The sequence below is a fragment of the Anabrus simplex genome, chromosome 2 (genome assembly GCF_040414725.1).
Source record: "Anabrus simplex isolate iqAnaSimp1 chromosome 2, ASM4041472v1, whole genome shotgun sequence".
Classification (NCBI taxonomy): domain Eukaryota; kingdom Metazoa; phylum Arthropoda; class Insecta; order Orthoptera; family Tettigoniidae; genus Anabrus; species Anabrus simplex.
This window is the reverse complement of record NC_090266.1, coordinates 282,834,856-282,862,128: the sequence shown is the minus strand read 5'-3', so window position 1 is coordinate 282,862,128 and position 27,273 is coordinate 282,834,856. Positions and strand designations below refer to the sequence as shown.

The following is a 27,273-nucleotide window of genomic DNA, read 5'->3' as shown; positions in this document are numbered from 1 at the left end:
TTTATTCTGCTACTGAACAAATCAGATTATCAACAACGTAAGAGAAGTATAGTTTCTCGCTTCGTGGCTACTATAAAAAATCTAGGTCTTCCCGGACGTCCAGTGGCCGTTGTAGTTAACCCAGAGCACGTTGTGGATATTTGAGATTATCTATGTCGTGTTGTGAATTTTTATACAAACTCAGCGACTGGGGATGACATTTATACCGGTACGTTAAAAATATATATCTCTTAATGTCTGGCTTCTTTACATTGGCTGAATGGTCAGCATACTAGCCTTTGGTTCAGAAGGCCCCGGTTTCGATTCCCTGCCGGACCGGAGATTCTAACTGTATATAGTTATTTTTTCTTACTGCTGACTGGGTGTTTGTGTTTTTAAAACATTCATCTTCATGTACATTAAAATCCAATCACTCTAGACACATGCAATAGAGAATACATGCCTACACATATGGTTGGCGTCAGGAAGGGCATCTGGCCGTACAACCGGGTCAAATTCTTATAAAATTCCAACCCCAATAAATTGGGAAAAGAGCCAAGAAGAAGAAGAAGAAGATTTTATACGTTTCCATATGTTAATTTATTCAATAATCTTCTGCGTATTGGTCGACTGAAAAGTAGAAAGCCAAGAGAATACGACGCTGAAGTCCAATGGCGCCGAGACAGTTCGCAGGGATCTTCTAGAAGAAAGTTTCTTGTTATACAAGACCGTGAGGATGTCCCATACTCCGCTGTGATGACGTCATTGCAAACCTGACCCGCAGCTGGTAGCGGGACGGTGAAGGTAGGACAAGGTAGGCCGCGCAATGATATTGTACGTGTTGTCTGTTGAGTACGGCCCTACTACATGAGCGATAAGCGCTCACATTGTGGAGCCTCTGCCCGTTACCTCAAGGCTGTATTTTAATGTCAAGTTACCTGTCACGTCACTCCAGTATTACCTCCATACTGACGCTGAAGCATTTGGTGAGTCTGTATTCCATCTTACTAACTTCTTTGCTTTGTGTTCTGTAATCTAGTGTTAGACAAGTGTCAGAGAGACAGTGGCGCTCCTACGATGATGAAACGCTGGGGAGGGGGGCAATTAAACCATTACAACATATAGGTGTGTCCTCAAGGCGGAGGAGGTTCTGAGGAAGGAAAAATAGGTTAAGACACCGTGTGACGTTCAAAGTAGTCGAATCTGTAGCGCAGCCAGGATCGACCGATGGAGGGGGGGGGGGGGGGGGAGGGAGGGGTTATAGTAACAACATGATGATAGAACATAATGAAGGTGCTTGTGCGTGTGTGGTGCGTGCATGCGTGCGTGTAATAAGGGCACTGATACAAGTAAATTATGTTGATATTGCAATACCGGTTCATTACAAAATCTTACATTAAAATACAGAACATGAACAACGAGATCAAAGTGAATAGTTTTACGGAGAATGGTATGTTCAGATTACAATCCAAAATCTAACTTTCGAGGCTTCTTAGAAAATATTTTCAAGGGATCTGTTGATTTTGCAATTTTGTCTTTGTGAATATTCAAAAGAGCCAACCCTTTGAGTTGACATTCACTTGTTTGTTATCAGTTTCTGCTTATTTTATTTTGCAAAAACTCCATGGGGATGGGAGGGAGTTATAACCCTCATTAATATCCCCTTGGCTACGCCTCTGGGTTGATTGCTGTATATTGTATTCATATGATCTTCCACCTGTTGGCATTCTGAGTGTCAAAGGCAAGCTTACAATGTTACGTTATTGTTGATATCGTGACTATATTCCCGGCCGGGTCGGGGATTTTAACTTTCATTGGTTAATTCTAGTGGCTTGGGGACTGGGTGTTTGTGCTGACCCCAACATCCCTGCAACTCACACACCACACATAACACTATCCTCCACTACAACAACACGCAGTTACCTGCACATGGCAGATGCCGCCCACCCTCATCGGAGAGACTGCCTTACAAGGACTGCACCCAGCTAGAAATAGCCACACGAAATTATCATCATCGTGACTATAGGTATAGAACCTCCAGTTTTACGAAGAATTTGAACCACAGGGACGCGACTTCCTTTTCAAGAATCTAATATGCATTGGCCGAAATTCCAACTGCGGCGTAAAGCCACTAGCAAAAAAAAAAAAAAAAAAAAAAAAAAAAAAAAAAAAAAAAAAAAAAAACTTGTTGCTGGAATGAAAGATGACAGGGAAAACCGTGTCTTAAGTCGTAAGCTGGAATTTAAATGTAGAAGTACTCGTCACTTCTTGTTCTTTCATGGGCCCCTTATTGTCAACATTTCGTGCAGTAGTTTCTAGCCTGGTGCAGCCCTTGTAAGGCAGATCCTCCAACGAGGGTGGGCGGCCTCTGCTGCGTATAGGGAATTGAATGTTATTGTGGTGGAGGAATATGTTATGTGTGGTGTATGGGTAGTAAGGATGTCGAGAACAGACGAAGGCCACTGCGCTGTATCATCTGAATCACTTAGCGCACATATTCCAGTGGTAATTGAAGGTGCTCAAATACGCCAGCCCAGTAGCGTACCCAGGGTCGACCGGTTGGGGGGGGGGGGTTATACAGTAGTTACAAAGTAATTATGGAACAAAATGAAGGTGCTTGTGTGTGTTTCTCATTATAAGGACACTAAAATAAGTGAATTATGTTGATATTCAGGTTGTCTAGTCTCCGTGGCTCAGACGGCAGCACGTCGGCCTCTCACTGCTGGGTTCCGTGGTTCAAATCCCGGCCACTCCATGTGAGATTTGTGCTGGACAAAGCGGAGGCGGGACAGGTTTTTCTCCGGGTATTTCGGTTTTCCGTGCCATCTTTCATTCCAGCAACACCCACCACTATCATTTCATCTGTTAGTCATTAATCATTGCCCCGCTGAGAGCTTGCATCCGGGAAATAGTGGGTTCGAATCCCACTGTCGGCAGCCCTGAAGATGGTTTTCCGTGGTTTCTCATTTTCACACCAGGCAAATGCTGGGGCTGTACCTTAATTAAGGCCACGGCCGCTTCCTTCCAACTCCTAGGCTTTTCCTATCCCACCGTCGCCATAAGACCTATCTGTGTCGGCGCGACATAAAGCCCCTAGCAAAAAAAAAATTAATTAAGGCCACGGCCGCTTCCGTCCAACTCCTAGGCCTTTCCTATCCCATCGTCACCGTAAGACCTATCTGTGTCGGTGCGACGTAAGTGTAAGTATAGTTACTTCAAAGCAGAAACAGGTTCCAAGAAGGACATTCCAGGAATCGTTAAGAACAAGGAAAGTGTGTATGCGAGGAACTTCAGAAGGCAATAGTATTCAGTCAGCAGTATGCAAAGATTTTTGGTTACGAAGATAATGTCCAGATAGAGGAGGTGACTAATACTAACGAAGTATTGAAATTTAGCTATGATAACAATGACATTTAAATAAGATTCAAAAGTTGAAAACTAGAAAAGCATCTGGAAATGATAAGATTTCTGGGGATATAATGACAATGGGTTGGGATATAGTGCCATATCTGAAGTAGTTATTTAACTATTGTTTGCATGAAGGAGCTATGCCAAATGAACGGAGAGTTGCTGTAGTAGCCCATGTGTATAAAGGAAAGGGTGATCGACATAAAGCTGGAAATTACAGGCCCAGTAAGTTTGATGTGCGTTGCATGTAACCTTTGGGAAAGCATTCTTTCTTATTATCTTGGACGTGTTTGCGAAATTAATGACTGGTTCTGTAGAAGGAAGTTCGGATTTAGGAAAGGTTATTCTACTGAAGCTCAAGTTGTAGGAGTCAAGCAAATTATAGGAGATATCTTGGATTCAGGAAGGCAAATGAACTGTGTTGCGATTGACCTCTCTAAGGTGTTGGATAGGGTAGATCATGGGGGACTACTGGCAAAAATGAGGGTTATTGGACTAGACAAAAGGGTGACTGAATGGGTGGCTATATTTCAAGAAACCGGGCGAGTTGGCCGTGCGCGTAGAGGCGCGCGGCTGTGAGCTTGCATCCGGGAGATAGTAGGTTCGAATCCCACTATCGGCAGCCCTGAAAATGGTTTTCCGTGGTTTCCCATTTTCATACCAGGCAAATGCTGGGGCTGTACCTTAATTAAGGCCACGGCCGCTTCCTTCCAACTCCTAGGCCTTTCCTATCCCATCGTCGCCATAAGACCTATCTGTGTCGGTGCGACGTAAAGCCCCTAGCAAAAAAAAATTCAAGAAAATAGAACTCAGAGAATTAGAGTAGATGAAGATTTGTCTGATCCTGTAATCATTAAGAGAGGAATTCATCAAGACAGTTTTATTGGATCTTTATGTTTTCTTATGTGTAAAGAAGTGGAATCAGAGATGAGGCTTTTTGCAGATGATGTTATTCTGTATAGAGTAATAAATGTTACAAGATTGTTGGCTACTGCAAAAGGACCTCGACATGTTGTTAGATGGACAACAGCCAATGGGATGATGATAAACGCGGTTAAAAGTCAGGTTGTCAGTTTCACTATTAGGAAGAATCCTCTCAGTTTTAATTAGTGGGTTGACGTCCGGCTCCATGGCTAAGTCCGGCTCCATGGCTAAATGGTTAGCGTGCTGGCCTTTGGTCACAGGGGTCTCGGGTTCGATTCCCGGCAGGGTCGGGAATTTTAACCATGATTGGTTAATTTCTCCGGAACGGGGCTGGGTGTATGTGTTGTCTTCATCATCATTTCATCTTCATCAAGACGCGCAGGTCGCCTACAGGTGTCAAATTAAAAGACCTGCATCTGGCGAGCCGAACTTGTCCTCGGACACTCCCGGCACTAAAAGCCATACGCCATTTCATTTCCATGGCTAAATAGTTAGCGTGCTTGCCTTGGGTCACGGGGGTCTCGGGTTCGATTCCCGGCAGGATCGGGAATTTTAACCACCATTGGTTAATATCTCTGGCACGGGCGCTGGGTGTATGTGCCGTCTTCATCATAATTTATCCTCATCATGACGCGCAAATCGTCTGCGGGAGTCAAATCGAAAGACCTGCACCTGGCGAGCCGAACACTCCCGGCACCAAAAGTCATATGCCATTTCATTTCAGTGGGTTATGGGGTGAAAGTTCATTATGGGGATCTCTGTAAGTACCTAGGTGTTAATATAACGATTTTTTTCGTTACAATTTGCTTTACTTCGCACAGACACAGATAGGTTTTATGGCGGCGAAAGATCTTCATTGGGGTAATCACACAAATGGGATTGTAAATAGAGGGTACAGATCTCTGCGCATGAATTTGAGGGCATTTGGGGGTTATTGTAGGGATGTAAAGGAGAGGGCATATTAGTAGAGTACGGTTCCAGTGTATGGGACCCTCGCCAGGATTGCTTGATTCGAGAACTGGAAAAAATCCAAAGAAAAACAGCTCGATTTGTTCTGGGTGATTTCTGACAAAAGTGTAGCGTTACTAAAATTTTGCAAATTTTGGGTTGGGAAGATTTGGAAGAAAGGGGACGAGCTGCTCGACTATGTGGTATGTTCCGAGCTGTCAGTGGAGAGATGGTGTGGAATGACATTGGTAGACGAGTAAGTCTGAGTGGTTTTCTTAAATGTAGGAAAGAGCACAATATGAAGATAAATGTGGAATTCAAGAGAACAAATTGTGGCAAATATTCGTTTTTGGATAGGAGAGTTAGGGAATGAAATAATTTACCAAGGGAGATGTTCAGTAAATTTCCTAATTCTTTGCGATTATTTAAGAAAAGGCTATGGTTGTAATACCGAAAGGAGAAATCTGACAGTTCTTAGAGGGAAGTCCGTTTACTGCCTGCCTGAGTGTGAAGAAGGGAGTAGGGGGGATGGTTGGCATTGTAACGTGGACGTGCCCACTGCGGTTGCCATGGAGATAAGCCTGCTGACCGGATCGAGTTGCCAAACCTCTCACTTCTGAGCGGTCTGAACGAACAAGTGAATCGGAAACGAGGGGAAGGAGAAGGTTTCCACTGTCGTGGGGACACGATGGCTTGTGCCATACCCAGCCGCCTTTGTCCCCAGGAATTACGCTGGTGTAGGCTGAGCGCTTCCCACCCAGTGGAAAACTCATTGCTAAATGTTTCGAATTTCTATTGGAGAACCGGGCCAGTATGTTTCCGGGTGAACCACGCTCCCCTTTACAACTCCGACTAAAAATCAAAAGAACGTTCTATCGGAGATTGTACCGACCAGTGCAATAGATAGGTATGAGTCATTTGTTCTTTCTTTCTTAATCCGTTTACCCTCCATGGTTGGTTTTTCTCTCGGAACCAGCGAGGGATCCCACGTCTACCGCCTCAAGGGCAGAGCCCTGGAGCGTGAGACTTTGGGTCGGGGGATACAACTGGGGAGGAGGACCAGTACCTTGCCCAGTCTTCCTCACCTGCCATGCTGAACAGGGGCCTTGTAGGGGAATGGGAAGATTGGAAGGGATAGACAAGGAAGAGGGAAGGAAGAGGCCGTGGCCTTAAGTTGGGTACACTCCCTGCATTTGCCTGGAGGAGAAGTGGGAAACCACGGAAAACCACTTCTAGGAATGCTGAGGAAATCGAACTCCCCTCTACTCAGTTGATCTCTTGAGGCTGAGTGGACCACGTTTCAGCCCTCGTACCGGTTTTCAAATTGCGTGGCAGAACCGGGAATCGAATCCTGGCCTCCGGGGATGGCAGCTAATCACACTAACCACTACACCACAGAAGTGGACGAGTTATTTATTGTTTGTTGTATTTATTCGTGTGCCTGTAGTTGGAGACCAGATTGGCTTGATAATGAACGCTACACGGAAATAGGCGACGTTCTTGCACCACCTGTGTTTTGTTTCTTTGTGTCCCAGCGAACGGGTACACAGTGAGACACTGACTGCTCACATGAATACTTTCCTCTAGCCTTGGTGAGTTCCTGCTTTATTACTTCATTCCTTTCTTTCATTCTTTTCTTTTCTTGTACCGTCTAGCTTTATGAAGTTCCATGAAAGTATTCACGTGAGTGTACTGTTACGGTTCCGTGAGTATGGAATTGACTAGAAATGTCCCACATTACTCTGAATGTGGAGCTTGTAACTCGTTAGCGAGGAGCTCTATCAGAGTGTGGAATTGTTTTCACTAACTTGTGTCACACTACTATCCGACATTTCCTAGTCAGCTTTCTTTTCTGATCACGTTGATATTGGGTCTGCGAACCTTAAAGTGCAATTCATGGCGTTTTTCCTTTCTTTGTATATAAGGGACGTTGCAGCCGAGTGGCATCGCCGTGGTTAAGGTTCGAATCTTACCTAGTGCGTATGGAATTTTTTGAAAATTGAATTTAAATTAAATTAAATTAGTCCGTCTCTGTGGTGTAGTGGTTAGTGTGATTAGCTGCCATCCCCGGAGGCCCGGGTTCGATTCCCGGCTCTGCCACGAAATTTGAAAAGTGGTACGAGGGCTGGAACGGGGTCCATTCAGCCTCGGGAGGTCAACTGAGTAGAGGGGGTTCAATTCCCTCCTCAGCCATCCTGGAAGTGGGTTTCCGTGGTTTCCCACTTCTCCTCCAGGCAAATGCCGGGATGGTACCTAACTTAAGGCCGTGGCCGCTTCCTTCCCTCTTCCTTGTCTATCCCTCCCAAACTTCCCATCCCCCTACACGGCCCCTGTTCAGCATAGCAGGTGAGGCCGCCTAGGCGAGGTACTGGTCATACTCCCCAGTTTTATCCCACTGCCTAGAGTCTGAAGCTCCAGGACACTGCCTTTGAGGCGGTAGAGGTGGGATCCATCGCTGAGTCCGAGGGAAAAACCGACTCTGGGGGGCAAACAGAAGAAGAAGAAGAAGAAGAAGAAGAAGAAGAAGAAGAAGAAGAAGAAATTAAATTAATTAAACGTCTGGACCTTGTGGTTCGGATTCCGCGTAAAACTGGAGATCGCAAGGCTATCACAATATTAACAATCACATACAACTATAGCTTGTTTTTTTTTCCTTTTACCCATACCGTCGTGCTTTGAAGGGTCTAACCTACTTCCATTAAACTTGAGACGGGATGTACCCCCACTAAAATTATCTCCTTTGTTGCTTTGCGTCTATCCTGGTGGGACTGCGTGTGCAAATTGTAGACATCGCCCAGTTTTGTGGCCAGAAACTCTTCCTGACGCTAACCTTTTATGGAGGGATATTTCCTGTTCAACTGTAACTTTATTTTTTACAATTCCTTACGTCGCACCGACACAGATAGGTCTTATGGCGACGATGGGATAGAAAAAGCCTCGGAGTGGGAAGGAAGCTGCCGTGGCCTTAATTAAGGTACAGCCCAGCATTTGCCTGGTGAGAAAATGGGAAACCACGGAAAACCATCTTCAGGGCTGCCGACAGTGAGACTCGAGCCCTCTATCTCCCGGATGTAAGCTTACAGCAGCGCGCCCCTAACCGCAAGGCGAACGCGCGTGGTTCCTTTGAACTAATAATCTTATTAATATAGTAAGAATTTATCGCGATTTTGAGAGTTAATACGTCGTATACACGATGCGCAGTCGATATCCATCATTTTTGGAAGTTTTGCCTGTCTATCTGTTTATTTAGATTGAATACATGCAAAAACTTCTCACTCGTTTTCCATGGAACTTGCCATTTTTTATTATTACAACTTCCCCCATGCGGAGGCTGCCACAAGGACAAAGTATGTCGACTACACAGTATTTCGTCATCTAAGTTACTGTTGACTTTGCTAGTGTGCCAGGTAGAAGATTCACCAAAAGGCTCAGGAATAGATTTGCAATACGGTTCTTCAGATGTTATATAGATGATTGCGGAGTATGGTCACTGAACCTCGTATTGCGGCGATAGCGATGTCGTGAAGTCGTGTCCGGCTGAGACCGAGAGAATCCCATAGCTGTACAAGAAATTTAGGGATTGTGCCTCGAGCTCCGATCATGAGTCCATGGACGGAAATATTGTCTAGGTGATATTTATCTTTATAGTAGTTTACAGTTGGCTGGTAAATTGACTTCTTTTCGGCGTCCACCTCTTCGGCCTGGCCAACGTGCGACTCGACAGGCTTTCAGCACAATCTGCCATTAAGACCAAATCGTCGGCGTTGGCCAAACTGTTTACTTCATTTCCACCTATCTGAATCCCTCCATGCCACTTTATACTATTAGTAGATGAACCATGTAAACTATGAACATCAAAAGTGAAAGATGTCTAGCCCCTCTAAGGACCTTGAGCCACGAACTCATTCTACCATCGATTCTCACCGCAGCCCAGTCGTCAACATAAATGCTTTGGTTTGTTTTTAGAAATCTAACCGTTTCCGGAGGTGCATATGGCGCTGAGATTCACTGAGTCTACACCAAAATGAATACCAGGTTAATTCTTGGGGGTAAATACAGCCGGAGGTGGAGCTAAACTCTCTACCCCACCATCTGCCGAGGTTACGGAAAGTGGAAGCATTTATCTTCCACCCCTCCAAGGGTCTTCACAGCCTGTACGGAGTTGATTTTTATAATCCACCCTTAATCCCATAGTCCCTCAAGACGGTGAACATCTTTCCCCTTGGTACTCTGTCATATGCCTTCTTTATATCTACGAAACAAAAACATAATAGTATACTCATCTCGCAGCATTATTCAATTACCTGGTGTATACTGATAATCTGATCCTGACAGCCCCTCTGGTTTTCATCCAACTTGCTATCAACCACTGATGGCAACCTACCTTCTAAAATGACAGTGAACACCTTGCCTGGTATACCTCGAGGGTTGTTGCAATACTTCCTGTTCCTTTGCTTATATATAGACTAGCAAGATACCCGTGCTTCGCTACGGTATTATACTGAAATCTATAATTGGATGCTTTACGTTTTATATATAATCCGCCGAAATTCGCGATCTGACTCGTTTTCTGAGAGAATCCGCCAAAATTTGCGATCTTTTCGTTTTCTGAGAAATTACGGCAAAGTTCCTCCCATTTTTCAATCTTTCCTTCCAGCAATCGATTTCGTACTTCCCGGGCTAGTTCCAGGTATTCCACCCGGTCATTTGGGTCCCTAAATCTTTGCCATCTTTTCCTATAAGCATTTTTAATATGGATCAAATCCTTGAGGAGATCCGGCGTGGTGTCGTCTTGGGTGCCTTAGCGGTACTGAACACGCGGCCGGACTGCATTCGTAGTCATTACCCGTCCAGGACACATTTCCAACGCGGTTCGCACATTTTGACTACGGTCCAAGACATTATTATTATTATTATTATTATTATTATTATTATTATTATTATTATTATTATTAATATTATTATTATTTTAGTCTTCTTCTTATTGTTGTTGTTGATCTTGTTGTTCTGGACCCCACAGCAAGATGCAAGACGGCTACTTGGCGGAAAATTACATTTCCTCCCATTGTCATTGCTGAAAATGTGACCGGCACCATTGTCGCGCGTAGGCAAGTGCGCGGGATTTCTGGCGACACGAATGACACACTTCCGTGCATTACTGACCTTACTATAGAGGTGAACAATTGCGCGGTCAATCTCATTCCTATCGTTTATTTCAAATGTGTATAAATTTTTATTTATATGCCAGGAGAATCTACTATAATCTAAGAACGTTCTCCAAAGGAAAAGATGGCTCTTGAAAACGAACCCAGGAAAGTTTAAAAATGATCGGTTTATGATCAGAATAAGTACATTGAAAATCCACAGCCTGTTTCCAGTCATTCGACCGGGTCAGAATGGAATGAATAAAGCCCCCATCTAGCCGCGAGGATAGGAGTTGTGCCGGCTGCCGAGGCCTGTCGCACTCCTCTGGGGCAATGATTAATGAATGACAAATGAAATGATATTGGAGAGTGTTGCCGGAATGAATGTTGACAGGGAAAACCGGAGTACCTGGAGAAAAACCTGTCTCGCCTCCGCTTTGTCCAGCACAAATCTCACATGGAGTGACCGGGATTTGAACCACGGAACCCAGCGGTGAGAGCCGGCGCGCTGCCGCGTGATCCACGGAGGCTGCTTATAAGTACATTATGAACGGTAAAATCAATTGGTCTTACCTCTTTTTTCACCCCACCGCCGTTAAGTTGATTTACCCCCCCCCCCCCCAAAAAAAAGGAGGTGCGTTTCTTTTTGTTTAAAGGAGATTCCAAATACCAATGTTCACGTCTGTTACTTTCATCTTTGAAATATAAGTATCCCCATAAACATAATTACCTTTTTTCACTTTCTTTAGCACTACACCCTTAACTGAAATTTCCGGCAAAAATACTTGTTTCATTAATAGCAAAGGATATTCTAAATACCAATTATCACGATTCTAACATCTCCAGTTTTTGAGATATGTGTCCTCATGAAAGAAGTTTAACTCCTTTTCACTCCCGCCCCCCAAAAGGATTCTCCCCCTCAAAAAACGCGTTTTTCTTTGTTTTTAAAGGAGATCCAAATACAAATTTTCACGCCTGTAACTACTTTACGGTAGTTTTTATTAGATGTTAGTATCCTCATACAATAATTTCAATTAATTTTTCAATTCTTTCACCTCTCCCCCCCCCCCCCCTTCATTGGATTTTCCCAGAATACGTGTTTCTTTACTTTAAAGCAAATTCCAAATACCAAATTTCACGTTTGTAACATATTCAGTTTTGAGATATCAGTATCCTAATCAAAAGAATTCAACCCCATTTTCAGTCACTTTTACCCCCCACCAAAGTGGTTTTTCCGAAAACTAGAAAAACAAGTTTCTTTATTTTTAATATATATAAAATATACCATTCTTCAATTCTGTAACATGTTGAGTTTATGAGATATACTGTAGAAATTCTCATTTTAAAATTTCATCCCCTTTTTAGTTCCCCTTAAGCGGAGTTTCCTAAAACAAATGACCTATGTTTCTTTATTTTTAGAGGAGATTCCAAATACCAGTTTTTACGTCTGTAACATTTTACGTTTCTGAGATATACTGCAGATATAATATTTCTAAAAATTAACCCCAATTTGTCACCCCTGTTTAGCCCCCATTAATTGGATTTTCCTAAAACAAAAAAATACGTGTTTCTTTATTTTTAAAAGAGATCCCATATACCAATTTTCAGGTCTGTAATATCTTCAATTTCTGAGATATAAGTATCCACATTAAAAGCGTTCAACCACTTATTCGCCCTTTTTCACCACTCTTAGTGGGATTTACAGAAAACAAAAGTACATGTTTCTTTATTTTTAAAGGAGATTCTAAATATCAATTTTTACATCTGTAAACTTTTAAAGTTTTGAGATATAGATACACTCATTTTAAATATTTACCCCTTTTTACCCCCCATTATTTGGATTTTCCAAAAACGAAAAACACATGTTCCTTTATTTTTAAAGGAGATCCCAAATACCAATTTTCAGGTCTGTAATATCTTCAGTTCCTGAAATATAAGTAGCCTCATTAAAGACATTCAACCCCTTTTTCACCCTTTTCCACCCCCCTATTGGGATTTTCCGAAAACAAACAATACGTGTCTTTATTTTTAAAGGAGATTCTAAATGCCAATTTTTACATCTGTAAACCTTTAAAGTTTTGAGATATAGATACACTCATTTTAAATATTAACCCTCCTTTTAACCCCCTTTGCGACGGAATATCCAAAAATCCTCCCTTAGCGAGCACCTACATGTTAATATGAATGTATCTCCAAAATTTCATTTCTTTATGTCCAGTAGTTTTGGCTCGGCGATGATGAGTCAGTCAGTCAGTCAGTCAGTCAGTCAGTCAGTCAGTCAGTCAGTCAGGACAAGTTATTTGATATATATATACTAGCAAGATACCCGTGCTTCGCAACGGTATTATACTGAAATTTATAATTGAATGCTTATTGTTTTAGATATATAATCCGCCGAAATTCGCGATCTGACTCGTTTTCTGCGAGAATCCACCAAAATTCCCGATCTGACTCGTTTTCTATTAGATTTCGGCACGTTTCCTCCCATTTTTCAATCTTCCTTTCCAGCAATCGATTTCGTACTTCCCGGGCTAGGCTCAGGTATTCCTCCGGTCAGTTGGGTCCGTAAATCTTTGCCATCTTTTCCTATAATCATTTTAATATGTATAAAATCCTTCAGGAGATCCGGCGTGGTGTCATATTGGGTGCTTTGGCGGCACTGAACCCGCGGCCGGACTGCATTCTTAGTCATTACCCGTCCAGGAGCCGTTTCCAGCGCGGTCCGCACATTTGACGACGGTCCGGAACATTATTATTATTATTATTATTATTATTATTATTACTATTATGTGTTGCTGGAATGGCTGATGACAGGGAAAACCGGAGTATCCGGAGAAAAACCTGTCCCGCCTCCGTTTTTTCCAGCACGAATGTCACATGGAGTGACCGGGATTTGAACCACGGAACCCAGCTGTGAAAGGCCGGCGCGCTGCCGCCTGAGCAACGGAGGATACTTATAAGTACATTAAGAACAGTAAAATCAATTGGTCTCACCTCCTTCTACACCCCACCGCCGTTAAGTTTATTTACCGCCACCCCCGCCCCCGCCAAAAAAAATTAAAAGAAGGCTTGTTTCTTTATGTTTAAAGGAGATTCCAAACACCAGTGTTCACGTCTATTGCCTTCAGTTTTGAGATATAAGTATCCCCATAAAAATAATTTACTTTTTTCACTTCATTTCACACTACTCTTCCCCCCCGCCCCCTAAGTGAATTTTCCCGCAAACAATACTTGTTTCTTTAATAGTAAAAGATCTTCTAAATACCAATTATCACGACTCTAACTTCTTCAGTTTTTGATTTATGTGTCCCCATGAAAGGAATTCAACTCCTTTACACTCCCACCCTCCAAGATGGTTTCCCCACCAAAACGCGTTTTTCTTTGTTTTTAAAGGAGATCTAAATACGAATTTTCACGTCTGTAACAACTTTAGTTTTTATTAGATGTATGCATTCTTATACAATTAAGTCAATTAAATTTTTAATTCTTTCACCCCCCCCCCCCTTCATTGGATTTTCCGAGAATACGTGTTTCTTTACTTTTAAAGCAGATTGCAAATATCAAATTTCACGCATGTAACATCTTCATTTTTGAGATATCAGTAGCCTAATTAAAAGAATTCAACACCATTTTCAGTCACTTTTACCCACCCCCCACCACCCAAGTGGTATTTCCGAAAACTAAAAATACACGATTCGTTATGTTTAATAGAGATTTTAAAAAAAATCCATTTTTCACTTCTGTAACATGTTAAGTTTTTTTAGATATACTGTAAAAATTCTCATTTTAAAATTTCACCCCTTTGGAGTTCCCCTTAAGTGGAGTTTCCAAACACAAATCACCTATGTTTCTTTAGATTTACAGGAGATTACAAACACCCACTTTTTACGTCTGTAACATTTTACGTTTCCAAGATATTCTGTAGATATAGTCTTTCAAAAATTCACCCAATTTGTCACTCCTGTTTAACCGCCATTAATTGGATTTTCCAAAACTAAAAAAATACGTGTTTCTTTATTTTTAAAGGAGATCCCATATACAAATTTTCAGTTCTGTAATATCTTCAGGTTCTGAAATATAAGTATCCTCATTAAAGGCATTCAACCCATTTTTCACCCTTTTACACCCCTCCTATTGGGATTTACAGGAAACAAAAAATACGTGTTCCTTTACTTTTAGAGGAGATTCTAACTACCAATTTTTACATCTGTAAATTTTAAAGTTTTAAGATGTAGACACACTCATTTTAAAAAATTCACACCCACCTTTTCACCCCCCAATATTTGAATTTTCCAAAAACGAAAAAATACATGTGTTTCTTTACTTTTAAAGTAGATCCCAAATACCAATTTTCAGGTCTGTAATATCTTCAGGTTCTGAAATATAAGTAGCCTCATTAAAGGCATTCAACCCATTATTCACCCTTTTACACCCTTCCTATTGGGATTTTCCGAAAACAAAAGAATACGTGTTTCTTTATTTTTAAAGGAGATTCTAAATACCAATTTTTATATCCATACACTTTAAAAGTTTTGAGATATAGATACACTCATTTTAAAAAATCACCCCCTTTTCACCCCTCCCCTATTAATTGGATTTTCCAAAAACAAAAAATACGTGTTTCTTTATTTTTAAAAGAGATCCCAAACACCAATTTTCAGGTCTGTAATATCTTCAGGTTCTGAGTAGCCTCATTAAAGGCATTCAACCCCTTTTTCACCCCTTATTATGAAACTGGATCCAATCATTTAAGAAAATTTGGTTGTAAATACTTCTGCAATTAACTTCTATATCAACATCATAACCTGGACCTTATTTTAAAACAAAAGTTTATGTTCTTCTGTGTTACCCCTTGGAGGGACCTTTGGTGGGGCGGGGAGGAGGTCTGTACGGGGCGGTACACCTCCGCTCCGCTAATTGAAACATTGCGCCAGTTGAAACTCCTCTACTGGAGGAAGCCTGAACTTTAACTACAGTGTTAATTCCCTAGTTTCTCAGAAACTTGTAAATTTTGAAGTGTTCTGAACGGTGTCGTTTTCGATGTATTTTTGTTTTGCCTGTAGTAAGAAGTGTGAACATTCTCTTCTAGATGGCACTACTGAAGGACTACAATTATGCACCCTAGTGCGAAGTGAAAGAACTGTGTTTTTGGAGAAATTTTGTGTTCATAAGTTTGTTCTTTGTTAAATTTCTTTCAGTCATTGTTTAGGTTGGCTGTATAACCCTTCACTTTCCGCCAGTTTTGAATTCGACCAATGAGTAATTTCTGTAATTAATTTTCCACCAATCCTGGTTTTCTTCTTCACTTCTGACATGTAATCTTTTGGTCGTCCAATAAAAGGCTTGTGGGCGGGTGTTCTCATTCCTGAAAGGTCTCGAATGTTCCGCGAGGGTATATAAACTGCTGATTCTCGGGTCTCTGCGCCACTTCAGTAACATCTATCAGTGTGTAAATTATGTAGCAGGGGGCGGGAAGCGCCTCTTTCTTCGGGCAGCAGTTCAACCACCAGGTAATGGCCGTCTTATAACTTCTTTCTTGCTAGCTCAGCAGTTTAACCCTCGGGGCGGGTTCGAAACTTTTATCATGTAATTTTCCTTTAAAATGTAAAAGACACTTGGTATAAATTCTATCTCTTTAAACTACAAATTGGGATAGAGAGTGCCTACCCTCTCGAGCTCCCTTTCATATTGTTCTTGAGGTGACTACGTTTTCTCAACCATTTTTCTTCGTTTCGAAATGTAATAAGTTTTCCTATCGTATCACCTCTTTAGTATGGGATTAGCCCTTGCATTAACGGCCTAGTGCCAAGTAGGTTTTAAACAAAATGTATTAGGAGTGCAGTTTCGCCTCCTCTCAAGTTGGTATTTTTGGAGGCCATGTAATTGTCCTGTTTCTTCACTGAATAGGCCTCAGTAGGTTGGGTATTTTTACCCCTGTGTTATTGTAATTGGAGGACAGCTTAAAGGTGGAGTTCGGTGTGGCCTTTGACAGGCTTGAATTTTGAGAGAGGGTTTGCTCTTTCTTAAAAGTTGATTGTGTGTGCCTCGAGGAGGCTTTATTAGGTAATTGGGAGCAAGTGCTCCTGGGCATGATTGGGGTTTTCTGTCCCTTTGTCGAATCTTGTATTTGGGTAAAGTTGGGCTTTCTGCTCAAGAACGGTGTGTCTGGCTCTCGGAGCCCAAATCCTGTAACACTGTAATTGTACATTCTCGATTTGTTGTTAGGCTACTGAGTACCTGTTATATTTGTTATTTCTTGATCTTGAAAAGAAAAATATAACCTTGTTAAATTTTAAAATTAACTTTAATTTCGTAGATTGAGTCCTATTCAACCCAGCACCTTCTTTCACCTCTAACTACCACGGAGAACTCCGTAACAAAAATAATTCAACCCCATTTTCAATCATTTTTACCCCCACCTAAGTGGTTATTCCAAAAACAAAAAATACATGTCTATTTTAATCCAGATCAAAAATACAATTTTTCACTTCTGTAACATGTTAAGTTTTGACTTATACTGTGGACATGCTCATTTCAAAATTTCACCCCCTTTTTAGTTCCCCTTAAGTGGAGTTTCCAAAAACAAATTACTTGTGTTTCTTTACTTTTTATAGGAGATTCCAAATACCAATTTTTACGTCTGTAGCATTTTACGTTTCTAGGATATACTGTAGATACTCTCTTTCTAAAATTTCACCCCATTTGCCACTCCTGTTTAACCCCCGTTAATTGGATTTTCCAAAAACAAAAAATACGTGTTTCTTTATTTTTTAAGGAGTTTCTAAGTACTAATTTTCAGGTCTGTAAAACCTTCAGTTTCTGAGATATAAGTATCCCCATTAAGGGTATTGAACCCCATTTTCACCCCTCCTAGTGGGGTTTATGAAAACAAAACAATACGTGTTTCTTTATTTTTAAGGGAGATTCCAATTACCAATGTTCACGTCTGTAAACTTTTAAAGTTTTGGGATGTAGAAACATTCATTTTAAAAATTTCTAAAAATTCACCCCATTTGTCACTCCTGTATAACCCCTATTAATTGGATTTTCCAAAAACAAAAAATACGTGTGTCTTTATTTTTAAAGGAGATTCCAAATACCAATTTTCAGGTCTGTAATATTTTCAGTTTCTTATATATAAGTATCCTCATTAAAGGCATTCAACGTATTTTTCACCCTTTTTTCCTAGTGGGGTTTTCCGAAAACAAAGAAATACACGTTTCTTTATTTTTAAAGGAGAGTCTAAATACCAATTTTTACATCTGTAAACTTTTAAAGTTTTGAGATATAGATACACATATTTTAAAATTTCACCCCCCTTTTCCCCTCTTAACGACGGAATATCCAAAAATCCTCCCTTAGCGAGCACCTGCATTGTAGTATAAATGTATTCTCAAAATTCCATTTCTTTATGTCCAGTAGTTCTGGCTCGGCGATGATGAATCAGTGAGTGAGTGAGTGAGTGAGTGAGTGAGTGAGTGAGTGAGTCAGTCAGTCAGTCAGGACATGTTCTTTTGTATACATAGATGACTGACTGACTGACTGACTGACTGACTGACTGACTGATTCATCACGCCGAGCCATAACTACTGGACATAAAGAAATGAAATTTTGAGGATACATTCATATTATAAAGTAGGTTCAAACTAAGGGAGGATTTTTGTATATTCTGCCGCTATGGGGGTGAAAAGGGGGTGAATGTTTAAAATGAGTGTATCTGTATATCGAAAACTGAACAGTTTAATGACGTGAAAATCGGTATTTTGGATCTCTTTTAAAACTAAAGGAACACGCGTTTTTGGCTTTCGGAAGATTCTGTTAAGGGGGTGAAAAAAGGTGAAAAAGTGGTTGGATACCTTTTATATGGATACTCTTATTTCAACAACTGAAGATGTTAAAAATATGAAGATTTGGATTTTGGAATTTCTTAAAAAATAAAGAGACCCGTATTTTCTTGTTTTTGGAAATTCCACTTAAGGGGGTGGTGTGGGTGAAGAGAAGTGAGGAAACATTTTAATTCTTTTTTGGGGGACACTGATACATCAAATACTGAAGATGATACAAACATGAACATTTCTATTTGGTATCTTCCTTAAAAATAAAGAACCCTTTTTTGTTTTTGAAAAATCCGCTCAAGAGGGTGAGGTGGGTGAAGAGAAGTGAAGAAAGAGTTAAATTATATTAATGGGGTTACTTATACAAAAAGCTGAAGATGTTACAGTCATGAAAATTGCTATTTTGTATCTCCTTTAAAAATAAACATTTATTTTTTTTAGTTTTGGAAAATCTATTTCAGGGGGAGAGGGGGGGTTCGAACAGGATTGACAAAAGGGGTGAATTTGTAAAACGAGCTTATCTTAAAAACGTAATATGTTACAGACGTGAAAATTGGCATTTTTAATCTCTTTTGAACATTTATATAAAGTAACACATACTTTCTTTTGGGGGTGGGGAGGTTAAAAGGACTGAAAGTGGGGTGGAATTATTTTTATTAGGATACTGGTATCTCAAAATTTGAAGATATTACCGACTTGAAAATTGGTAAAAGGAATCTCCTTTAAAAATAAAGAACACGTATTTTTTTGTTTTCGTAAAGTCCACTATGGGGGTGTGAAAAAAAGGCTGAATTCTTTTTATGAGGATACCTACAGTATATCTCAAAATCTGAAGATATTACAGACATGAAAATTTGTATTTGGAATCTTCTTTAAAAATAAAGAAACACGTATTCTTTTGTTTTGGGAAAATCCAATTAAAGGTGGGTAAATGAATTGAAAAATAAGTTTAATTCTTTGTATGAGGATACTTATATCTCAGAAAACGAAGGATGTTACGGACGTGAAAATAGGTATTCCGAATCTCCTGTAAAATAAAGAAACACGCATTTTTGTTGGGGAGACGGAATCAACTTAAGGGTGGGGTGTAAAAGGAGTTGAATTTTTTTTTATGAGGATACAAATAAGAAGGGGACTTAAAACAATACACCGCTAAGGTAAGACTCGAGGATGAGGAGTGACGACAAAAATATACGTTTATATGAAACGGTTTGAATTACGAATTTAAAATGTCAAACGATATCCTAGGTGTTAAATAACAGAAGTTTGAAACAAATTTAACCCCTCGGAGAATTAAATGGGGGTTAAGATTCAAAAACAAATATACTAATTCCTTTTTCCGAAACGGTTTAACGAATGAAGACAAAATTCCAAATATATATTTTAAATCCTAGGTGTGAAATAGGAAATATTTTTAAACGTTCCGCCGCTAAAGTGTAAAGTGTAAACTAAATTATTCGTTCCTCCAAAACCGTTTGGCGTACAAAGTTACGAGAAGGGTCTTATTTTATGCCGTAGGTGTAAAATACCATATACACTGACTGACAGAGCATATGCAACACCAAGAAGGAGTGGTCAGAACCTTATGCCAATTGCAGGGTAGACTGACGTCACTGAGGTATGCTCATGATGTGAAATGCGCCGCTGTGCTGCGCACGTAGCGAACGATAAATGGGACACGGCGTTGGCGAAAGGCCCACTTCGTACCGTGATTTCTCAGCCGACAGTCATTGTAGAACGTGTTGTCGTGTGCCACAGGACACGTGTATAGCTAAGAATGCCAGGCCGCCGTCAACGGAGGCATTTCCAGCAGACAGACGATTTTACGAGGGGTATGGTGATCGGGCTGAGAAGGGCAGGTTGGTCGCTTCGTCAAATCGCAGCCGATACCCATAGGGATGTGTCCACGGTGCAGCGCCTGTGGCGAAGATGGTTGGCGCAGGGACATGTGGCACGTGCGAGGGGTCCAGGCGCAGCCCGAGTGACGTCAGCACGCGAGGATCGGCGCATCCGCCGCCAAGCGGTGGCAGCCCCGCACGCCACGTCAACCGCCATTCTTCAGCATGTGCAAGACACCCTGGCTGTTCCAATATCGACCAGAACAATTTCCCGTTGATTGGTTGAAGGAGGCCTGCACTCCCGGTGCTCGCTCAGAAGACTACCATTGACTCCACAGCATAGACGTGCACGCCTGGCATGGTGCCGGGCTAGAGCGACTTGGATGAGGGAATGGCGGAACGTCGTGTTCTCCGATGAGTCACGCTTCTGTTCTGTCAGTGATAGTCACCGCAGACGCGTGTGGCGTCGGCGTGGAGAAAGGTCAAATCCGGCCGTAACTGTGGAGCGCCCTACCGCTAGACAACGCGGCATCATGGTTTGGGGCGCTATTGCGTATGATTCCACGTCACCTCTAGTGCGTATTCAAGGCACGTTAAATGCCCACCGCTGCGTGCAGCATGTGCTGCGGCCGGTGGCACTCCCGTACCTTCAGGGGCTGCCACTGATCTCTATACCTGGATGGCTGGTAGCTTGGGTAGCAGTAAGCCGAATAGAAGATGACTGGCGTAGTAAGATGGCAGTGAGCGCACGGTGCAGTAGACCACGAGGAGCGCGCTTGCTTTGTTTATGCTTAGTTCAGTGACGCCAGGCCTCTTGATTGTAGTTCCACGAGTGTTCTGTGCTTTCTTATTGCAAAGTAAATAGTGTATTTTACGAATTTAGGTTCGTTGCCTTGTAGTATACTTGTGGATTACAAGATTCAATTTAAATATGTATGTGTTTATCTGAGTCCGCCTCTGTGGTGTAGTGGTTAACGTGATTAGCTGCCACCCCCGGAGGCCCGGGTTCGATTCCCGGCTCTGCCACGAAATTTGAAAAGTGATATGAGGGCTGGAACGGTGTCCACTCAGCCTCGGGAGGTCAACTGAGTAGAGGTGGGTTCGATTCCCACCTCAGCCATCCTGGAAGTGGTTTTCCGTGGTTTCTCATTTCTCCTCCAGGCGAATGCCGGGATGGTACCTAACATAAGGCCACGGCCGCTTCCTTCCCTCTTCCTTGCCTATCCCTTCCAATCTTACCATCCCTTCACAAGACCCCTGTTCAGCATAGCAGGTGAGGCCGCCTGGGCTAGGTACTGGTCATTCTCCCCAGTTGTATCCCCGATCAAGAGTCTGAAGCTCCAGGACACTGCCCTTGAGGCGGTAGAGGTGGGATCCCTCGCTGTGTCCGAGGGAAAAAGCCGACAGATGATGATGATGTGTTTATCTGAAATATGAATGAAGAAACATTCTATGGGGTATTAACATACCGCAGTGTTCAGCTTATGGATGTACAAACAGAACCGATCAGTAGAAGGAGAAATCATTTTATCGGGGAGTTTTATACTGTACATAAGAATCTTCCTAGGATAGTGTTTTGAGTTTTAGGTTTATTGTATCTTATTTCGCATATTCCGGGAGCAAAATGGCAATTAATTTTTGTAGGTTTCCTTTCTCGAGACCCGAACATCTAAGATCATCGATTAGGAGTATCAGGCGGGAGAATTGGGAGCCTTCTAAAACAGCTGTTCTCTGCTCGGATCACTTAGAGGAAGACTGTTTTGATAGAAATGGTCAAACTGTACACCTTAGAAGTGATGTACAGCCAACTGTTTGCAATTTTACTGAACATTAACTGCAAGTAAAAAATTTACTTATAATTTTTTTATTTCTCGTAATTAAACTGACGGTTTCGATTAAATAATTGACGTGACCTTATAACAATCGTAGAAAATGAAGTCTGGGGGGATTCTAGACCTTATTTACATCAGTAATAATTGTGGGTGGGAGAAGGGAAAGTGTGGTGTGTGTTTGGGGCTATCCCATTATACAGTTCGTGGTATTTGGGACTCTTTTAACTGGTGTTACATATATCTGATGATGACTATAATATCGCTTTGCTAGCTGAATTTAATTAAAGAGGTCTGTAATAGTAAATTAAGCTGCAGGTAATGTGATATATTGACAAGTTTTGAATATTTGCTGGTTTTATAAATGTGTACATTTGCTTCACTGATATTTTAATTTGATAATATGCGCGTTATTTCATAGAAACAGGAATTCATTATCAAGCACCAATTATGGTATGTCGAATCTAGGCCTGTATAGTGAGCTACTTTTATAGGTACATCATTTTAAGAATGCATAATTTCGTGGCATACATGTATACAATTTACGGCAATGTTTCCAGAAACTGGTTTTCACTTGTATTGTGTTACCGATCGCTAATTGCATGTATTCAGCACCTAAGTTAATATTCGTCGGCCGTTATTATACACTCACGTTTATTGATATCCCGGAGATTTAGTGACCTCGGAATGACGTGTCAGTGATCCCAATGTCCTTATGCTTTGAGTGAACATGTCTCCATATTTTTAATTATTCCAATGCGCCATTAATTGCGACTTAAAATTGACTATATTATCATTGCTTCCCCATAAGGAGAGCTCTAGGTTGGGTACGCCAACATGGCGAACCGCGCACTCAACTTGGCGTACTTTCTCCTGCAGCGGAGACCTGCCATCAGCGATCCATGTATAGAGATCAGTGGGTAGGGGTCATCAGTTGGGTGCGCAGTAGCAAGCCACACCTCCTGACGTCACGCGGTCCCCAAGTTCGCTAAACGAAGCAGAACCCCATTAGTCTAGTGATGGTGTTTACCTTCTCAACAGTGTAAGAGTTCAATTTTTCTGTGCTGTGCTGTGCTGTGCTGTGCCATGGTGTGTTGTGCTTTCGCTGGTTGCTCTAACCACGATAGACATTAGAAGGACGTAGACATTAAATTGCATCGTTTTCCAAAGAACAGTGAAACTTTAAAATTTGACGTGATTTACGGCCTGACATTTAAATTTGCCACTGAGTAGTAATGATTTAGCGAGTCAGTTCTGTAAAGATCGTGAAATAAGGGCACAAAAGCGAAATCATCGTAAGGAGATATGGCAAATTTTACAATCGCAGGCGCCAGTTGAAGCAGAAAATATTAATAATGCAATCTTGAGGAAGGAATTAGATAACAAAAGTAAACATCAGTCCGCCTCTGTGGTGTAGTGGTTAGTATGATTAGCTGCCACCCCCGGAGGCCCGGATTCGATTCCCGGCTCTGCCACGAAATTTGAAAAGTGGTACGAGGGCTGGAACGGGGTCCACTCAGCCTCGGGCGATCAACAGAGTAGAGGTGGGTTCGATTCCCACCTCAGCCATCCTGGAAGTGGTTTTCCGTGGTTTCCCACTTCGCTTCCAGGCAAAAGTCGGGATGGTACCTAACTTAAGGGCATGGCCGCTTCCTTCGCTCTTCCATGTCTATCCCTTCCTATCTTCCCATCCCCCCCGCAAGGCCCCTGTTCAGCATAGCAAGTGAGGCCGTCTGGACGAGGTACTGGTCATCCTTCCCAGTTGTATCACCCGACCCAAAGTCTCACGCTCCAAGACACTGCCCTTGAGGCGCTAGAGGTGGGATCCCTCGCTGAGTCCGAGGGAAAAGCCAACCCTGGAGGGTAAGCAGATTAAGAAAGAAAGAAGTAAACATCAGTGTTTCTGTGATGAGAAAATAGCTGAAGTGACTGCAGAATTGGAGTTAGTTATACTAGAAAATTGTGACTTAAAACAGCAAAATAAGGATCTTCAGGACAGTCTTAGTGCAGCTAATACCGAGATAATAAAATTAAAAAATAATGTCCAAGTTTTTGAAGGTACATTTTCTAAAAGTCAACAGCAAGATTTAGTAAACGGCAGATGCTCAAGCTGGTCATCTGAGGACATTGCTAAGGCGGTCACCTTACGGTCTGTATCATATAAAGCATTGTGTTTTGTTAGAGACGTGATTAATTACCCACTTCCTAGCGAAGTTACAATCAAACGACGGCTAAGACATTTTCTATTTCTCCTAGATCCAAACCGTGAACATTTCTCCACCCAGGAATTGGCTAGAAACCATTTCAAGGGGGTACTTAATGAAACCCACGGATGCGTGCATTCATTCTATTATTAAAATGGAAAATGTTCCACATGTGTGGTGTAGTGGCGAGTGTGACTATCTGCCAACCCCGGAGGCCAGGGTTCGAATCCCGGCTTTGCCACGAAATTTGAAAAGTGGTACGAGGGATGGAACGGGGTCCACTCAGCCTCCGTACGTCAAACGAGTATTCCCACCTGAGTCATCCTGGGAGTGGTTTTCCGTGATTTCCCACTTCTCCTCCAGGCAAATGCCGAGATGGTACCTAAATGAAGGCCACTGCCAATTCCTTCCCTCTTCCTTGTCTATTACTTTCAATCTTCCCATCCCTCCCCCCACAAGGCCCCTGTTCAGCATAGCAGGTGAGGCCGCCTGGGGGAGGTAATGGTCATTCTCCCCAGTTGTATCCCCGACCCAATGTCTCAAGTTCCAGGACACTGCCCTTGAGGTGGTAGAAGTGGGATCCCTCGCTGAGTCTGCGGGAAAAACCAACCCTGGAGGGTAAACAGATTAAGAAGAAGAAAATGGAAAATGAATTTAGTGTCTTCCATGGAAACTACATTAAGAAATGTCCAGGAGATTTTAGGTTTTTAAAGGAAAAAAGAAAAGAAAAAGAAAAACATCCTGATCTTGAAGATTTCGTTGTTTTATATTTCGTTAGAACCAGAACGTTCATAAGGATGAAAAACATAAACAAACATAAGCACATGCATTCTTACAAGAGGTGTAAACGAACTCCTAATGAAAAAAGGAGAAGTGTGAAAAAATTAAGAGTTGTTTGATAGACCGATTTTGATGTAATGTAAAACAACCAAGTAAAAATCTGGTGCAAATATTTTATGTGGAACCTATATAATGTAAATATGTATACAGTTTTACTACCATAATAATAATTAGGAGTATTAATTAGGTGTTTTTAAATATTGAACATTTGATCGCATTTTCTGACTGAGGGTTTTCTCCGCACCACATTTGTATATGGCCTAAGCCTGTGGAAACCTCTTTCCCAACTTAAAAATAGTGACCCATAATATGGTGGAAGAGGTTGACGTTTCTTCAGGGGATTTTTACCAACATTCCACCGGCCAATACACATTTATACATAATAACGTATACATAAATATAATATTAGATGTTTTAATACCACTTAACACCAACAATCCGCTAAAACAACGGTAAAAAGTATCCCGCGCGATTGGTCACCTTTCTTAAATTTTTGTAACTAGGTTTAGAAATAAAACTACGTATAAAATCGTTCTAAAATCATTGGATGGGTAGAAAATACGAAAACCGAACCGTAAATACTTTATTTGCGAGGCGAAAGATAATTTATTAGTGAGAAAGCTACTGGAATAGTTCGTGTTAAGCACAGTGTTATTATATTACTTGTAATGTTCTGAAAAATACTGAAATAACTTACAACATAATTACCTACACATAACAACTGGCAATTATATTTGACAAAACGGAAAAATATTTAGCAAGTGGTTAAATAAAAACAAGCAAATCATTAATAGAAACGCACAACTACAATGGATCGTGTTCACTGCAAGCCCGGTAGTGGGGATCAGATGACGACACCAGCCAAAGCGAGCCTGCGCGTGACCCCTACCGTCTAGTCTAGTAACCGTGCCTGTACCTTTGTAGATTGTAACGCAAAAAAATATAACATGTCTGTTTTTTCGAATGAATAAATATATGAAAATAAATCTGACTGTTTATATCGAGCGCAGTATAAATCAAACCGGAATATCTTGAAAATTTCAGTTTTTGTTGTTGCGGTTATAGAGTATTATTTTAAATAATGTACCCCAATCAGCACTTCGCTGAATAGTGGAGGAGAGCTTCGTTATCACAATCGAACGTCAATGCTCCCTGGCTTCCCTGCATAGTGTGTTCGCTCTTTCACTTCATTGTGACGTATGCTTGTTGCCCGCATTTTCGTCACGCCAGCCCGGCCAAATACTTTAATACACTGACTGACAGAGCAAATGCAACACCAAGGAGGAGTGGTTCGAAAGGGATGAAAGTTGGGGAACAAACAGAGACGGCACGGACGAATAATTGATGTTTATTTCAAACCGATATGCAGGTTACACAATGCGCACGGCATCGACTCAGTAGGATGTAGGACCACCGCGAGCGGCGATGCACGCAGGAACACGTCGAGGTACAGAGTCAATAAGAGTGCGGATGGTGTCCTGAGGGATGGTTCTCCATTCTCTGTCAACCATTTGCCACAGTTGGTCGTCCGTACGAGGCTGGGGCAGAGTTTGCAAACGGTGTCCAATGAGATCCCACACGTGTTCGATTGGTGAGAGATCCGGAGAGTACGCTGGCCACGGAAGCATCTGTACACCTCGTAGAGCCTGTTGGGAGATGCGAGCAGTGTGTGGGCGGGCATTATCCTGCTGAAACACAGCATTGGGCAGCCCCTGAAGGTACGGGAGTGCCACCGGCCGCAGCACATGCTGCACGTAGCGGTGGGCATTTAACGTGCCTTGAATACGCACTAGAGGTGACGTGGAATCATACGCAATAGCGCCCCAAACCATGATGCCGCGTTGTCTAGCGGTAGGGCGCTCCACAGTTACGGCCGGATTTGACCTTTCTCCACGCCGACGCCACACGCGTCTGCGGTGACTATCACTGACAGAACAGAAGCGTGACTCATCGGAGAACACGACGTTCCGCCATTCCCTCATCCAAGTCGCTCTAGCCCGGCACCATGCCAGGCGTGCACGTCTATGCTGTGGAGTCAATGGTAGTCTTCTGAGCGAGCACCGGGAGTGCAGGCCTCCTTCAACCAATCGACGGGAAATTGTTCTGGTCGATATTGGAACAGCCAGGGTGTCTTGCACATGCTGAAGAATGGCGGTTGACGTGGCGTGCGGGGCTGCCACCGCTTGGCGGCGGATGCGCCGATCCGCGCGTGCTGACGTCACTCGGGCTGCGCCTGGACTCCTCGCACGTGCCACATGTCCCTGCGCCAACCATCTTCGCCACAGGCGCTGCACCGTGGACACATCCCTATGGGTATCGGCTGC

General features: G+C 42.1%; 1 protein-coding gene across 2 annotated transcripts in view; it reads left to right on the top strand.

Annotated features, from left to right (window-relative positions):
- Positions 1-782: 782 nt before the first annotated feature.
- Positions 783-27,273, top strand: part of CNT2 (Concentrative nucleoside transporter 2) — a 407,606-nt gene continuing 381,115 nt past the window's right edge. Inside the window, exon 1 of one of the 2 annotated variants that reach the window (XM_067139021.2) lies at positions 783-965. The gene's annotated coding sequence lies outside the window, so the exon portion shown is untranslated. Of the gene's footprint in view, positions 966-6,602; positions 6,852-27,273 lie in introns of those variants that run through there. The other variant, XM_067139023.2, reaches the window with a different exon arrangement.